Source organism: Trichosurus vulpecula, chromosome 4 (genome assembly GCF_011100635.1).
Source record: "Trichosurus vulpecula isolate mTriVul1 chromosome 4, mTriVul1.pri, whole genome shotgun sequence".
In the NCBI taxonomy this organism is placed as follows: Eukaryota; Metazoa; Chordata; class Mammalia; order Diprotodontia; family Phalangeridae; genus Trichosurus; species Trichosurus vulpecula.
Window position 1 is genome coordinate 297,538,736 of NC_050576.1, and position 18,220 is coordinate 297,556,955.

General features: G+C 37.3%; 1 protein-coding gene across 2 annotated transcripts in view; it reads right to left on the reverse strand.

Annotated features, from left to right (window-relative positions):
- The window catches only part of PARD3B (par-3 family cell polarity regulator beta), a 1,291,066-nt gene that overhangs the window by 1,095,939 nt on the left and 176,907 nt on the right, over positions 1-18,220 (reverse strand). The gene's annotated exons all lie outside the window — the stretch shown is intronic.

Sequence of the window (18,220 nt, forward strand, 5' to 3'; positions counted from 1 at the left end):
ACAAAAATTTTCAATAATGAGAAAAAGAAAGCAACCCCAAAAATATTTTTTTTCTTTTCTGGTGGATTTTGAATATTCTTGAAAGCTCAAATAATACAAATTAGATAAGGTATGTATACCTTATCTACAGATATGCTTTTATATACTTACACATATATACATATACACACACACATACATATATATACATATATATATACACACATGTACTCCAGTGATCATATCCTTGAATGGTAGCAGGAAGGATGAGAATATTTTGATTATGAAACTAAGACATCTGGAAGGAATTTCCAAAACTCAGACTACCATTCTACTAGACATTAAAATTAACTGTAAAACTTAGGTGTTCAAAATTTTCTATGGTGGATAAAATAAAAATATCAAGAAACAAATCCATAAAACTGCTTGACTCTTCACTATTATTACTGTGTGTGTGTGTGTGTTTTTAATCTGCATTAGGATTTACCATCCAGTATTTATTTAAGGCTCTCTAGAGACCATTCATGCGAGGGTTTGATTGACTAGCATGGACAAATTCCAATTGATATGGAAATGATAAATATGCATAAACGTGCCTAAAAATGAAACCAAGCTTTTAAATCCTTTCAAAGGTGACTCTTTATTTTCTAAAAATATGCTGTACCAATATCGAAGTATGCAAAAAAGTGAATTAGTAGAAACAGTTTGAATCATGACTAGGTTTAGGGAACCATAGGAAAAAATAGTGAAATGCTTTATTATACTGGTTTTGAGGGACAGGAGTAATCTCCAACCTTAAGGATTAACCATATTATATCAGCTTTTTATTTAATGTAGTAGTAAAGTTTCAGGAACGCTCATTTGATCTGAATCATAATACCAATCCATGTAACACTAAGCCATTTTATAAGTTTTATAACCTTTCCTATTGTATATATGGCTAAAAATAATAAAGCCTCAAAAGTTTCATAATAGAGCAAAGTTTTCCCCCTAAAGCCAAATTATATAAACCCACACCCACTAGATGCAATAAAGAAATTCTCAAACCTTCTATCACACTGGTGTTAAGAGAAAACCAATGAAGGGTACAGTGGTGATGTCTCCACTTGGAAAGATCAAATCTTAGCTCTGCCATTTACTATCTGTTAGACCCAGGACAGGGAAGCTCCTATAACCTATCCGGGGCTCAGTTTTCCTCTTTGCAAAATGAAAGTATAAACTAGATACTCTAAGCTTTCTTCCAGCACTAAATCTTGATCCAATGAAAGCTTCCTTGCTGGACAAACACAGTGACACACTCTGGAACAACTTTTACCAAAGTTGGCTATATGGTTGAAAGATTTTTTTTTTAATTTTAATAGTGACAGAGTTTATAAAATTGTTTGGAAATTCATTTTTTCCATGAAGTTATTTACTTTCACCCAAACCGTGAAAAGCACAGGGGAGGTATTCCTAATGCTTACTGCTAAATGTTTTCATGAACACTATTTCAGAGTCCTTTGATCTTAAGCATGTTGCAAATCAGGACTACAGGTTCCATCAGCAGAGTATCCCTGCAAGCAAGACTATAGTTGGTTCCTCTCATAGAGTATTTTTGCATAATTTTCTATTAATTCCACCCTTTCTGCAATACATTTAACACTGTTGCATGCTCACTGCATTTTTCCTCCCACTTCTGTGCAGAAACAGCTTAACCTTTTATTTAAGTGACTTTGGTCCAAAAAAGATTAAAATTGGGCAGCTCTAATAAATACTACTACATAATGAATCGCTTCAGTTCTCCCCAGTAATTAGTGCTCTAGTGATGAAATGTGCCTCTAGGTTCAGGATTTTATAATGTTTTGACAGTTGGAACCTTACCAAGCATGAAATGAACCAATAAAAAAATCTTTTTTTGTTATCATTCTCCAAGCATTTTTTTTTATTTCTCAACATAGAAAAGTATCATTCAAAAAAAATACTGACCTACTCAGACCTAAAAGCTAAGTTTTACATCACCTTCAAGAAGCAAGAAACTGAATGTAAAATTTCTGATAACTTAGAAGCATGGAGAATTTTCGATTTAACCAGCAACTCAATCACCTTGATTAGCAAAGCACTATAATATGCATTAAAATCTTCATGTCAGTCAAGTTCCTCATAAATGCCATATTTTAGTATCTGCCTTTAACCATTTAAGGGTTGTGTCAATTTTAATTTCCTGAAACAGCAAATTGCAAGCAGAGTACTGTCACTGAAGCTCTCATCTTTAGCAGTTCTCATCCTAAAAAAACATTATCATGGGAACAAACAGTTATTTTCTCCCTTACCCAATAAGATCCCAAATGACCTAGTAGTTCCTTTAACAAAAGGATAAGAAGGTCAATTTCATCTTTGGTTATGACTTATTTAATGTGGAAAAACAAAAGCTGTAGTATTTAATTGGTCTCTACCAGTTAGAAAATACTCTTCATTCTTTAAAGGCACTAAGAAAACAAATGCTACATGGAACCTCCAGCAACCCAAGCATATTTCCAAGGCTTAATTCCAGGATGATGTAAGTAAACACAATTTCTTTAAAATACGATATTTCCCCACCCAAACACCAAAATGCTCTTTTCTTCTGACTCATTTGTACTTTTTCAGAATAAAACTCCTCAGTACATTTCCATGTCTATGCTCCTCACCATATAATGCTCCTCACCACATAAAGAAAAGTTAACTAGAAGCTTTGCAGTATGTGCGTGTGGCTTAGCTGGAAATTTTAAGTAGCTGACCAAAAGGTTAAACAAATTACTAAAAATGTGTCTTACAGGATGGCCCTAAATTTATAAATATAAAACACTAATTTTTCTTTAATAGATTGAGCAATAATACATGACAGAGTATGTGGTTATGCTGTCATGAATACTTTTCATTCAGTCCTCAGTGAGACATGAGGTTGAATACAGGAGTGCCTACAGCACCCGAGTATATGATAACTATAATTGCATACCCTGAAATGTAATACCATGCTTCTGAAATGGTTATTTTTAATGATTAGGCTAACGAGTTCTGAACTTCTAACCTATATGGGTACAGTTTCATAATTACACAGCTTGAAATCCTCATCAGAAAATCTGTCTGCTCCCAAAATTCAAATCATTTTATAATCTTGAATAATGCATGGAAACTCAGCAGAAAGAAATTAAAATATTTCATAAAATAAAGAAAATCACAAGCTACCGTCTGAAAAGTATACAAAGCTACTGACATAATTTAGTTGATACTCCTCAATGAAAAACTTCCCCTTCTATGAATTCACATCATATACTAGTACTATTTTTTTTAATCACATCCAACATCAGGGCAAGAGATATTAGATGATATAATCAGAGCTGAAAATGACTCCAGAGATTATCTAGTCCAACCCTTCAATTTATAGACAATGGCATTAAAGCCCTAGACAACTTCATTAGGTGACTTGGCCAAGGTGATACCAATAAGCAGCAACAGTGTGTCACACAGAGTACTTGTTCTGGACCAAGACTCAATACCTGTCACTGATATTCACTGAGTTGGTTTCCTGATTGCCCTTCCTGCCTCCTTACCTCTACAGCATGCTGACATAGTTACTTAACTAGCATACATAATTAATATACACTACAAAACTAATTTCACCTAAGTCAAAGAGTACAAAGGTGATGGATGACTAGTAGAGAACTGGGATTAATCTCATATCAATGAATTTTTTTTCTCAATCTAGTCCTTTAATTTTTGGTCATTTTCAAGTATGGTGTTAAGTCTATGGGAGAACTGACAACTATCTCCAACATAGTAATCAATCAAAACATATTTATTAAGGGCCCTACTATGCGACAAGAACTCTGCTAAAAGCTGGAGATTCGAAGACAAAAGTGAATAGTCCTTGTCTTCCATGAACACCACACACTCACACTTATTTTTATTGTTGTGGTCTGACTTTTCCTGACCCCATCTGGGGTTTTCCTGGCAGAGATACTGGAGTGGTTTGCCATTTCCTTCTCCAGCTCATTCTATAGGTGAGGAAACTGAGGCAAATAGAGTTAAGTGACTTGCGCAGGGTCACCCAGCTAAGTGTCTGAGGCTGGATTTGAACTCAGGAAGATGAGTCTTCCTGACTGCAGGGTTGGTGTTCTACCCACTATGCCTTCTAATTGAGCCCCCCGCCCCCCTCCACACACACACATGCTCTTTTAGGTACATAAGAAAATATATTCAAAAGGAAGAAATGGTCTTTTGGGGAGAGAGAGTATTAGAATTGTTTCTGAATTTAAAATACCAACTACCCTTTGTGGCTGAGATTCTTTTTTTAGGAAGCAGGTGGACTAGACTTGTGATTTCATCAGTTAGTTAGGTGATCAGTAAAATTTGGAAAGCTGCCACAGGCACTGAAATATTAAGTGACTTTTTCAGAATTACCCGTGTAGTATGTGTCAGAGATAGGACTCAGGCCCAAGATATTCTGATCCCAAGGCCACCTCTGTGTTTCTCACATAGGATTTCATCGCATAGTAATGATGATTGTGTATTATCAATTATGTGACAGCTAAATTTATATATAAAATAATTTTACAAGATGATAAATTGGGAACTTAATATAACTACAGGCCTTCAGGTTTGGAAAGGCCCTCAAAGATCATGCTACCTTTGTTCTTTTAATTTATTTTTAATGTTTTTTTTAAACTTTTGAGGTTCAAATTCTCTCCCTCCTTCCTATTCCCTTCCCCATTCATTAAGAAGGTTAAAAATATGCTAGTTATACATAGGAAATAATGCAAAACATATTTCCATGTTAGCCATATTTAAAGAAAACAAGGAAATAAAGAAAGTGACAAAATGGTAATTTAGTTTACACGCATAGTTCATCAGTTCTCTCTGGAGGTGGATAGCATTTTTTGATCGTGAGTCCTTGTATTAATCAAAGTTACCAAATATTTTACAGTTGACCATCATTAGGACACTGTTGTTTATTGTGCACAGTGATCTCCTGGTTCTTCTTACTTTACTTTGCATGAGTTCATATAGATCTCTCCGTGTTTTTACAAAACCCACTCCCCTCATCTTTTCTTATAGCACGAGAGTACTCCAACACAATCATGTGCCAAAACTTGTTCAGCCATTCCTTAAATATGGAGTCTCTTTCCTCAATTTCCAATTCTTTGCCACCACTAAAAGACCTGCTATAAATGTTCTTGTATATATAGGTCCTTTTCCTATTGCTTTGATGTCTTTGAGATACAGACCTAGTAGTGGAATTGCTGGGTCAAAGGGCAGACCTTTGGGTCTAGTTCCAAAGTGTTTTTCAGAATAGCTGGACCACTTTGCTACCCCACCACCAGTACGTTCATGTACCTATCTTTCCCTCATCCTCTCCAGGTGGTGCCTCAGTTGTTTCATTTTGCCTTTCTCTAAGTGAATATTTAGAGCACTTTTTCATATAAGAATAGATAGCTTTGATTTATTCTTCCAAAAACTGCTTGCTACATCCTTTGACCATTTATCTATTAATTGGAGAATGGCTCTTATTTTTATAAATTTGACTTAGTTCTATATTCAGTGTATATTTGAGAAACTAGGCCTTTATTGGACAAACTTGTTGAAAAAATGTTTATTACTACTTCACTGTCTATGGTACCTTTTAGCAAAATGCAGTTTCCTTGATCATCCCTTTTAATTAGGTCTATTTTTGCTTTTGCTTTGTCCGAAATAATGATAGCTAACGCTGCCTTTTTTTTAGTTTAGCTGAAGCATACAAGATTCTGCTCCAAACCTTTATTTTAACTCTGTGCATGTGTCTTTCTATTTCAAGTGTGCCTTTTGTAAACAACATATTGCTGGATTATGGTTTCTAATCCTTTCTCCTGTCTGGTACTGTTTTATAGGTGAACATATCCCATTCACATTCATATTTATGATTATTAACTGTTTTTTTCTTTCCACCCTATTTTCTTCTGTTCATCCTTCTCTCTCTTTGTATTCTGTCCCTCCTCAAAAGTTTATTTTGGTTTTAACCATGGCTTTCCTTAACTTGTCATCCCTGTTATCATCCCTACATCTATCAGCCCCTCCCCCTCCTATTTCCTTATTGGGTAAGTTACACTTCTATACACAACTGAATATGTCTGTATGTGTACGTATATATGTGTGTGTATGTATGTAAATACACACACACACACACATATCCCTCCATCTTTGAACCAATTCCAATGAGACTGAGGTTCAAGCATTGCTTGCTGTCCACACATTTTCCCCTCCATTGTAAAAACTCTTCCTTGTGTACCTCTTTTATGTGAGAAAAAACTTCTCATTCTTCCTCTCCTCTTCCCCTTCTCCCAGTGTATCTTTTTTTCTCACCCCCTCCTTTTTTTCAAGATCATTCTGGCATAATCAACTCACACCTATGCCCTTTGTCTATATAAACTTACTTTAACTGGCCTTATAACGATACAGTTCTTAGACATTACATGTATCATGTTCCCATGTAGGAATGTAAAGAGTTTAACTTGATAGACATCCTTATGATTACTCTTTCATGTTTCTCTTTCTATGTTTATCTTGAGTCCTGTGTTTGAATGTCAAATTTTCTATTCAGCTCTAGTCTTTTCATTAGGAATATTTGATACTCCTCTACTCCATTAAATATCTATTTTTCCCTGAAGGATTATATTTAGCTTTGCTGGGTCGATTATCCTTGGTTATAATTCTACCTCCTCTGCCCACTAATAATATCATATCCCAACCCCTTACATCTCCTTTAACACAGACGATACTAAATCTTGGACAATCCTGGCCATGGCTTCAGAATATTAGAATTGTTTCTTTCTGGCTCGCTTGAAGTATTTTCCTTTACCTGCAGGCTCAGGTCAGGAATTTGTCTATACTATTCTTGGAAGTTTTCATTTGGGGATCCCTTTCAGGAGATGATCAATGTATTCTTTTAGTTTCTATTTTACCCTCTGGATCTAAGAAATTGGGCAGTTCTCCTTGATAATTTCTTGAAATATGGCACTGATGTTCTTTTTTGATACTGGATTTCAGGTAGTCCAATAATTTTTAAATCATCTCTTCTCAATCTATTTTCCAGGTCAGTTGTTCTTCTGATAAGATATTTCACATTTTCTTCTACCTTTTCATTGTTTTGACTTTGATTGTTTCGTGATGTCTCATGGAGTCATTAGCTTCCACTTGCCCAATTTTAGTTTTTAAGGAATTATTTTCTTCAGTGAATTTTTGTACTTTTCTACCTCCATGTGGCCACTTCTGCTTTTTTAAGGAGGTCTTTTCTTCAGCGAATTTTTGTACCTCCTTTTCCATTTGGCAAATTCTATTTTTTAAGGTGTTCTTTTCTTCAGTGAATTTTTGTACCTCCTTTTCCATTTGGCAAATTCTATTTTTTAAGGTGTTCTTTTCTTCAGTGAAATTTTATGCCTTTTTAATCATTAGGCCAATTTTATTTTTAAGGTGTCATTTTTTCAGTATTTTGTGTTCTTCTTTTACTAAGCTGTTAATTCACTTTTAATAATTTTATTGCATCACTCTCATTTCTTTTCCTAATTTTTTCTCTTATCTTTTTCTTTAACTCTTCCGGGAATTCTTATTGGACTTGGGTACAACTGGCATTTAAAGAAAAAAGCCTCAAAGAAGAGGCTTTGTTTGTAACTGTTTTCACATTCTTTTCTTCTTTTGAGTTTTTGTCTTGCTCTTCCCTGCCACAATAGTAGTTTTTGATGTTGAAGTTATTTTGTTGTTGTTGTTTGCTCATCTTTTTCAGCCTAATCCCTGACTTTAAACTTTATGTTAAAGTTGGACTCTACTCACCTGGAGGTATGGAGGCAGCATCCCATGCTTTAGGCTTTTTCATGCTGCTGTTTTCAGAGTTAGTTTTGGTGGTCTGCAAGTTTTCAGTGCTTCCATGATGGTGCGATGAGGGGAGAGATGCGGTCACTGCTTTTGTGGTCTGTGCTCAGTCTCTGTCAAGGGCCCTTGTTCCTCTGCACTTGCAAGCATTAGTACTCCTCTTTGTCTTGGAACTGTGACCAGGTCCCTTGCTCTCTTGTGACTAACCCCCAGCACTTCTCCCTGTCCTGGAACTGCAACTCAGTACTTCATCCGGACAACAGTTGCCGATCAGTGGCAGCTGTACCCAATGCCAACAAAGGATCCCCTATAATCTCTTTCTGACCAGTTGTCTGACCCCCTTACTTCCTCTGGACTGAGAGCTTCCAATGCTGCTGCTGCTGCAGTGGCAGCCACTACTGTTGCCATGCATGTGTGGGCTCTGGACAGGCTTCTACCCAAGTTTCACAGAGTTCTCCTCCTGACTGCCCAAGTTTTCTCATGCTGGAAAAAAGTCTCATGGGGACGTTTTGTTGGCTCTACTGCTCCAAAATTTGATCTGAGGTAGGGAATGTTGCTTGTTGCAGGTGGGGAATGTTGCTTGTTGCCTGTATTGTGCAATCTTAGCTCCACCCCTAGTCTAACCTATTCTGGAACAAAAAATTCACTGTACAACATAACCCACAGGTAGCCATCATGGGTTTTTCTCGAAGACATCTAAGTTTGTCTTTCATACCTTCATTTACCTACTTCAAGGTAAAAACCTTATTTTTTAAACCAACTGTAACTACTATTTACCCACATTCCCCCAAAAAGCTAGTAGAATGTGGAGTCAGGAGTGCCAAGTTCAAAAGCTGCTTTTCCGTATGGTCACAAAAAAGTCATTTCTCTCTGGCTCCAGTTTCCTCATACATAAAATAAGGGGCTTAAATTGGATGACCTCTAAGAACCCTTCCAACTCTAGAATTTTACAAAGACCACTGAGAGAATAAACATGTGTTGTCTTTGAAACATGCATGCATATACCCATACGTACTGTCAAGTCAAGCACAAAAGAAAACCAAGATGCTTTCGGCTATCAGGCAAATACAGACTGTTGTTACAACATTACACTGCAGAAAAATAGCATGAAACTACTCAAAGTTCAATAGCACAAATCTACTCACTTTTGTCATTCTAAAAATTCCCAGCTATGATGACAGAAAACCATATGTCAGCCTCAAGAGCAACAAGAAAATAAAATGTTAAAAACCGCTTGGCCTTAGAAGAGTAGTTCTTAAAATAAGACATTCGCTCTATACTTTTCAAACCCTGACTACAATGATGCTGGCAGCTGCCCAATGTAAATTGTGAGGAGCACAAAGCCCATGGCAGTTTTTATGCATGCTTGCAGCTATGGATCTAATGGGCAGTGAAAGGAGATATGTTAAAACAATGATTTTGCTGAGGTATTAATCAGCTAGATGTCATAATAAAAGATATTATGTCAAAAACTCAATCCTGAACTGCATTCTTCTCCTTATATGGAAGAACCCTCACATTAAAAAAAAATGTAAATGTTACTTGTTTGGTATAAAACCAGACTAACAGCAGAATGAATATACAGTGTCACAGTACAATGCACTACACATTCCAGATAAAGTTATCCTTACCGTACAAAAATGAAAAGTGTTCTACCTTGATTGGAAGAAACTACAGTTTTTGCATGAAAACTCTGTGCTTTTATTTTTCTCTGACATCAGGCCTTTACCTACTGAAGTTATAGGGAGATTTTCATCAAATAATAAACTTTGGAGGGAAGAACAGTTTAGGTATAATCTAATCCATTATCCCTATCCTGCCTCAGATTTTATCAAAGAGGAGGAGGAGAAGAAGCTGAGGTCCTAAAAGGTTGCATGATTTGCCCAAACAGTCATTTAAGTTTTAGGCCTGGAAGGCACTACAGAGATCACCGAGTTCAAACTTTTTTATAGACGAGAAAAAGGAAGCCTGGAAAGAAAATAAAACTTGCCCAAGGTCACCCAACAGGCCTGTGGTAACAACAAATGAGAATTTGTCTTCTGATTCCCAGTCCAGCACTGGATCCACTCAACCATACTTCAGCTTCAGAAACCCTGAACTAGAATCACAATGGACCTCAGCAGTTATAGAATCCAAAACATACCTTCTCAAATATCCATGACTAGTGGTCAACTGGCATCTACTTTAAGACTTCTGGTGTTTTCCCATGTCATCAAAGAAAAAAAGAAAAGGACCTGTATATTCTAAAACATTTATAGCAACTCTCTTTGTGGTGGCAAAGTGGAAATTGAAGGGATGCCCATCAATTGGGGAATGGTTAAACAAGTTGTGGTATATGACTATGATGGAAGACTACTGTGCTATAAAAAATTATAAGCAGGTTGATTTTATAAAAACATAGGAAAAAACTTGCATGAAATAATGAAGAGTGAAATGAGCAGAACCAAGAGAATGCTGCATACAGCAACAGCAATATTGTCTGAAGAGAAACTGTGAACAACTAAGCTATTCTAAGTATTATAAATATTCAAATCAGCTACAAAGGACCAATGAAGGAAGATGCTATCTCCCTCCAGAGACAGAATTGATACACAGAAGTCTAGTTTTACAGATAGATAGATACATATATACATACATACACAGATGGATGGATGGATGGATAGATACCCATACCCAGTACATGGTGGGAAAGGTCTCGGTTCAGAACTTAAAACATAACAAAAATAAATTAGCTTTTTTTAAAAAAGAAAAGAAGACATCTGGTGACAGGGAACCAATCATCACTGCCAGTCCTTCCATTTTTGGACAATTCTAGGAAAGTTTTCCTTATGTCAAAATAGGCAGCTATGGGAAATAGAGACCTACATGAATATTCATTACAGACATGAATTTTTAGCTTCTGCCTTTCTAAAAGGGACTAAAGCCATAACTGACAGGTCTCCTTTAGATAACATTTCTCTTTTGTTTGAATTCTAACTCCAAATATCAAATTAGCATAAAATACAAATAAATCTCAAACTACATTAACTCAGAACATGCTAACCTGATTTTTTTTATTCATTGTGGGTAGATATATGTATATTTCCATAGGAAACCAAAGTTTATAATGAACTTGGCCACAAGGAAATTTTCCTCCACACTTGAATGTATTGTAGGAGCACAAGATTATCTCAGGCAAAAGTTTCTATTAAGTGTAGAATATTTAAATACATTATATTCAACCACTATAGTTAAATACTTAGCTTTTTTAAATGGAAGTTTCCTTTTGAGAAAGTGGCAACTTAAGCAATTAATATATCTCAGACAGGAGGTCTCTCTAGAATTTAAAAAAAATGCTAAAATGCTTTTCACATGTTTCTATCATTTCCTTACTCATATTCTTTACTGATTGTTTTTTTGACATTTTGTGATAATATTTTTCAAGTCTTTAGCAGCTTAGAATCTGCAAATTGCTTTTCTCCAACTAATAACATACCTTTTCCCTACACTGGTTCTGGGCTTCTACAAATCCTTAAGAATCCCTCTGTCACTAAAGCCTCAAATTTTTATATCCATTAAATATACTAAATAATCATTCTGGTTTATGTCAGATATATTCTTCAACTAGCTTATAGAGCTTGGATTTTACCTGCTACCTATCTAGCTCTCAAGAATGAATGTCAGGATTAAAATGACAAAATGCCTGTAAAGGACTTCAATATTCACTTTAGATAACATAGAAGTAGAAAGTATTACCAGTATTGAATCAAATTCTCTCAATGCCTAAGTTTGAGAGTTCTGAGTGCTTCTTGAAATGGGGGTGGGGTGGGGGAGAGGAGAGAAGAGAAGGGAAACTCTGTTTTGGTTCCAGGAGGAAAATCATTTGTTTGCCACACCATGGGAATGAGAAATGGGGGCATAAGATTATAATACCAGCAACATGAAGGAGTGTCGGAAGCATCTCCTACAGCTTAGAGAAAAAAAGGGGGGGAGGCGTCAAGAACCAGGGGGAGGTAATGTTAAAAATGTTATCTGATATTATCAATATTAAAAAAATGTAATCAGAAGACCTCAGTTCAAGCCTTGGTTCTGCCACATACATACATACACACATATACATACATACATACATAATTCTCAAATATAATTCTACATATATGCATGTATGTGTGTGTGTGTGTATATATGTGTGTGTGTGTGTGTGTGTGTGTGTGTGTGTGTGTGTGTACATGTGGCCAAAGCCCCTTCCAGCGCTAACATCCTTGGATTCTTTTATAGCTCCCTTCTCTTGTTCAGTCACATTGAGCATGTTAATATCTGTCCTTCAAAAGAAGTTAAGAAAACTTCAGTAGCACGAGCTGTACAAAAACTCTAGAGCCTTTAATAGAAGGGAGTGCTAATAATTACTGGCCACATTAACAATGGGGCCCTATTTATTAAGTTACCATTTCTTGGTTCTGAAGCATTTCTTAAACTAATCTGACTTGTACCGCATATCCATTCCCTGATGTCTACTCTCAGATTCAGCGACAAGCTCTTGAACAAACTGTCAAGAAAGTTTCTTTTAGAAAACATATCCATCGTGTGTCAAGTCTAGGAACACTCAAGAGTTTCAAGGTTAGCTTCAGAGTTCCCTTGGAGCTTGAAAAGAAGTAAATAAATAAATACAATGAGATAATTCCCAGAAAATTAGCATTCCTGTAGTTTCACTGAGGAATTACACATTTATCCATATAGCAGAATTTTCCTTTAAATATGCACAATGTTTGAGGTCTTCTATAATTTGTATAACATGTCTATCACACTAAATGCCATTAGGGATTACTTCTATAGAATAAGCAAATAAAACCTGCAGTAATACAAAAAAGCAGAAGTTTTTTTTTTTAATAAGTATGGCTAAATGAAAAAATTCTTTGAAGACAAAGTTTGCCTTTTAAATCATATTTCAAAGGTAAAGCTATAAAGTCCAGAACTTTGGATTCCTGTATACAAAACCCATAAAACATGAGAGGAAGAAGCAAGGTGGCCTAACAAATCCTTATAAGCAGGTTTCATGGGAATGTTGACATTAAAGGTTGGCTATTAAGTCGGCCCCATTACTTAAAGAAATTAAGTGGGTAGAGAGGATTTTTTCCAATCAAATGAGAATTACAGATAATCAGAGGAAGAAGAGGACCAGAAGTGACCTATAGGCAATTGACTTTATTCCTCTGTCTCAGTGTAGTAGTATCATGGTTTATTAGGTTAGAAGGAACTTTAGAGATTAACTAGCTCATCTCCCTCTTTCATGCAGAAATGCTTCTATAGTATGAGAAGTGGTCATTTAGTCTGTGCTTAAATGATGCACACAGAAACTCACTGTTACAAATGAAATTTATTAGTTAGGTTTTACCCATTGTTGGGTAGTTCTGTTGCACAACTCCATAAAGTGTTGCTGCTTGTGCCAGAAGCCTGCTTTAGTACTTTTTTTTTCTGTTCTGGGGAATAATGCTAAAGAAGTGTAATCAGCAGTGGGATTCAAACAAATTAACAACCGGTTCTCTGCCCTAATGACCCTTGAGTGAATGTTGGTGAACGTGTGTGTGTGTGTGTGTGTGTGTTTGTGTATGAGAATATATATAGTCTGTGAGTATGTGTCAGCTTGTGTATGTGTGTGTGTGACTGTGTATGAGTATGTAAGCAAACATATGTGAATGTATATGAGTCTATGACTGTGTGTGGATGTGTATTTGTGAGTGTGTACGTATTTTTATAAGTATGTGAGAAAATATGTATAAATGTGTGTGTGAGTGTGTTTGTGATAAGCCACTAGACCAGCTCAGAAAAATGGTCTTGTGTTGGGTTGTATACATGGGATTGTTGTACCCATGGACTCGCAGCCCGACTTCTCCAAGGAGTCAGCCAACATCACTCTGAGACCTGGAGACATCAGGACTAAGGTGAGCTCAGGGCCAGGGAAAAAGTCAGAGTTTCTCTTGAACAGCTTTAGTTACACTAAGAGGCCAAGTCTGAGGCACCAAGGGCAATGTGACATTTTAGCACGTCTCCCACCGTCCCCCATGGAACACACCCTTTGAGCCCTTGGCATCCTTGATTTCCATGACACAGGGGTCCCTCAGTCATCAGGATCAATTGGGACCAGCTCTGGTCAGGGCTCAGGCCCAGGGAGAAAGAAGCAGGCTGATTATAAGAAGAGGAGAGGGTGTTGGCAGAGGGAACAGGGTAGGTAAAGGCCAGGGCAGGTGTGTAAGGGCCAGAGGGTGACGGTGGTCAGGGGCAGTGGCAGAGGGTGAGGGGGAGACAGCGGAGGCCATGCTTTGGGTGGCTTCCACCATCAGCCCCTTCTGCCTCTTTGGGCTAGGTACAGTAGGAGTGGCAAGCAGGCAGGAGGAAGAAGGCCCTGGGAGTAAGCCCAAAGTAACTGCTTGCTTCTTCTTACCTTTATGCTAAGAGACAGGGTCCCAGCCTTCTAGCTTTACCGCTGGCCCCTGGAAGCATGGCTTGGCAAGTGATTCATTCACAAGCAGATGGAGAGGGAGGGAGCATGGGAGTTGGGAGGGTCTATGCCAGTCACAGTCTCTGTTGCTGCTGTTGTGACCTCCCTCTGTCCCCTGCCCCCTGCCCCAGTGGGCACAGAAACTTCTGCTGGGGGTGTAGCCAGCCCTCCCATCCCAGGCCTAGCTCTTTCCTTCCCTCCCCCCTTCCGTCCCGTGCTGGCACCTCATTACTGCGTTCCCACTTTCCCCTCTGCCTCTATCCCGGATCCCATTCCCAGGCCAGGACACAGCACCACCTTTTGAGGGGGGCAGGGAATATATATTTGTGGTTTCCACATTGGGCAGCTGCCCAGGCGCCCACCTTAGAGAGAACCCTGATTACAAGTGTCATTTTAACAACCCGTTCACCGAACTCAACATAAAATTAGGTATCGCTTCTGCCGAACCAGTGCTAACTAGGTGATTCCTAACACTGAGTGTAATCCTCCCTAATATGTCCATTCAAACACTTGAACTCCACTGTCAGGTCCCACACCTTCTTTTTTTCTAGACGCAAATATCCCTACTTCCTTCAAACTTAAGAAAATTAGAAATCCATATTTTCCAAACTGCACAGCATAAAATCTTTAACCTACAAATACAAGAACAAATTTCTTTTAAAATTTTGAGAGGATGTGATTCATTTTCTTTCTATGACACTAAATATTGGTGTGTGTGTGTGCGTGCGTGCGTGCGTGTGTGTGTGTTTAGGTGATTTCAAATCATCTTATTTCCAGGTTATCTTGTCCTATTTAATGTTAAGTTTTGAATAAATGTATGTTATTTCTTTTATTTCCCAGTTGGAGGTTAAGTAAGGTTAACAAGGATATTGTACCTGAAGAAGTTTTACATTTAGAGCTCTGATTAAGGTCTACCCTGGGAAGCTTTCTCCTACGCTGGTTAAAAAAAAAGGCAACTTGATCTTTCCAAATTCAGTTGCAACATCAAAAGAAGGAAAAGTGAGAAAAAGAAAGAAGAAAAAAGTGAGCAGAAAGTTAAGTAGTCTTCTCCAATGCTCACTAATAACTCCCAAGTTGATGGACAAGTTATTGTAGGAATGAAGTTTTGATAAATTTTAAAGGTATAATTTAAGCATTGTTAAAAAATTAATTTTAAAGGAAGTAGAATGCATCAATATGTTTAATCTGTTTATAATCTACAAATTTAAAACAAATTGAATTCTCAAAGTCTGTCAGTCAGTTAATTTGGAACTTGGAACCCATTTACATGTGGAAACTATTTTAAGAATTATGGTGAGCTTCAAAGGCTAGCACCCAAATCATATTCTATTCTTAATGTGGCTAAAGCATGCTTTTATTTTTAATTAAATTCTAAAAGTGAGATCATGTGGAACAAGACAGGAAAAAAGAATTTCCTCCACCATTTCTGATAGACATCTGGCCGTAAGCACAATTTTTAAAAAAAGGCAAAAATGTCTTACAAACACACACACACGCACACCCCTCCACTTCTGCCCTTCTCTCACCCAGCTGATACCTCTTACTTGGTCTAGTCCTTCGATGAAGCATCCTTCATGTTTGAGAGTAGAACATAAGAGGATATCCCTCAAAGTGCTCCATGCTTCAAAGTTACTTTCCTTCTTAGTATCTGCTCCTTACTTCTAAAGCAAATCTCATTTCTACAATGGTTTTAACTAAGAGTTTAAAGGTAAAGCAATATTATTGAATTAATTCATACTGATATGAAAATGACTGTTTCATTCAGTCCCTTAACCTTCCCAGGGGTGTTTATAATTTTAAAAGATGCTTACCACAAATTTCTAATTAATCAAATTTCACATTAGCACAACAAAAGCTTAAAAAATCAGAGTGAATGAAGATATTTTAGGAAAGGGAATCATACTGTAGATAGGCTAGCCCACTTAAGTAGAGTTTTTCCCCCAAAAGGGTAGCAGTCCTAAAATGCTCCCAGGTTTTTGTATTCTTTACCCTTTGTCCAAATGGCAGCTAGGCAGAGGAGTGGATAGATTACTAGACACTGAGAGGGGAAGACCTGAGTTCATACTAACCTCAGACCTCCCAGGGTTGTTGTAAAGATCAAATGAAATAATATTTAAGAAGTACTTTGCAAACCTAAAGCCCTATATAAATGTTAGCTCTTATCCAATTACAATCCCACAGACTCCCTGGAGACTCAAGTTTTCCACAACAGAAATTCAGTACTTTGAAATGGTCATTCAAAAAAAAGGCATTCATTATAACTCAGGAGCAAGAAATTAATGGATGAACAAAAAAATTTCATTAATTCATACTAAATGCTAAGCAACATGCTAGGTACTGGGGATACAAATAAAAAGAACTAGATATTTCTAGCACTTGGGGAACTCAAACTCTGTGAAAAAGTATATATACAAAAGAGCTCACTGAAGTACATACAGCAGAGTCCCGGAGTGCAAAGGGTTCAGCTGGGGGATAGATTTCAAGGCCAAAGGACGCTTAGGGTATACCAGCTGGTCAGATGACTGTGCTCAGGGATCTGGAAAGCAGACTGTCAGGATGGATGGTAAGGTCAAGTGCTTTTCCATCTCACTGGAAGGCTGATGACTCCCAGATAACTCAAATGTATATGTCATCTCACAGCTATGTCAATTCTTGCTACCCAGCCACCCCATGGAGTCAAATAAGAGAGGTCAAAGCACTCCCTCAGGCATCTTCCCATCCAGCTCCCATGCGGCAGTAATCCAAGTGTTAAAGGAAAGGGGTACTACTGCTTGCAATTCTTCCCACCTGAGCCCAGATAGGTCTGTGTAGCCTGGGATTATGGGAAGAGGAACAAAGGAATGCCAAGGAGGAAGGGCACCTCTGCCAGCATTCTTCCTTCCCAGCTGGCCCCAATGAAGTCTTCATAGATCTGTTTTCCAAACATGTCCAATCCCTTTAACAGAAACTAATGGGACAGAGAACAGTTACCAGAATTGGACCATCACACAATACGACAACGTAATATGGAGACAATGTAAAGGGTGTCATTTGTGATTATATCCCAGGATTATGTCAGCAGAGCTCCCTACTCCTTACAACAATATGGATAAAGGAATACTGTAAAAGGGTTAATATTTTTAATAAATTATATTTGTAAGTATAATGAAAGGAATATTCACAACATTTTTATGAATGAATCACCCCAAATCTGGCACTCCCTACTTATCCATGTTTGTTCATTGGTTGCTTAGATTTTATAAAATTATAGTTTCACTAAGAAATGATGAATATGTGGAATTCAGGGAAACGTAGAAAGATATTTGTGAACTAATGCAGAACAAAGAAAGCAAAGTCAAGAGAACAATATGTGCATGATAACAATACAAACTAAAACATTAAAGAGGTCAGAACTCAGATTAAACTCAAAGACCAAAGATGATACACCCTTCCCTCCTCTAAACAGTAGTGAGATGGAGAGGATTACAGGTGCTGACTGTGACATACACTGTCAAATGCAGTGGATAGAACCATTTTTTTTCTTTTTCTTTTCTTCTTTTGGCTCAGTTTTTTTTTTCTTTGTTACAAGGAGGAGGAGAATTAGAAAGCAAAAGTTTTAAAAAGCATCAATATTCAGTTCTTTGCCACCACAAAGAGAACTGCTATAAATATTTTAGAACATAGAGGTTCTTTTCATTTTTTTCTTAATCATCTTGGGAAGCAAGCCTAGTGGTGGTATTGCTGGGTCAAAGGGTATGAGCAGTTTAATCGTTCTTTGGGCATAATTCCAGATTGGTCTCCAAAATGGTTGGCTCAGTTCACAGTCCCACCAGCAGCAAGAATCCCAGTTTTTCCACAACCCCTCCAACATTTGTTGCTTCCCCCTCAATCATTTTAGCCAATCTAATAGGGATAAAATGAGATCTCAAG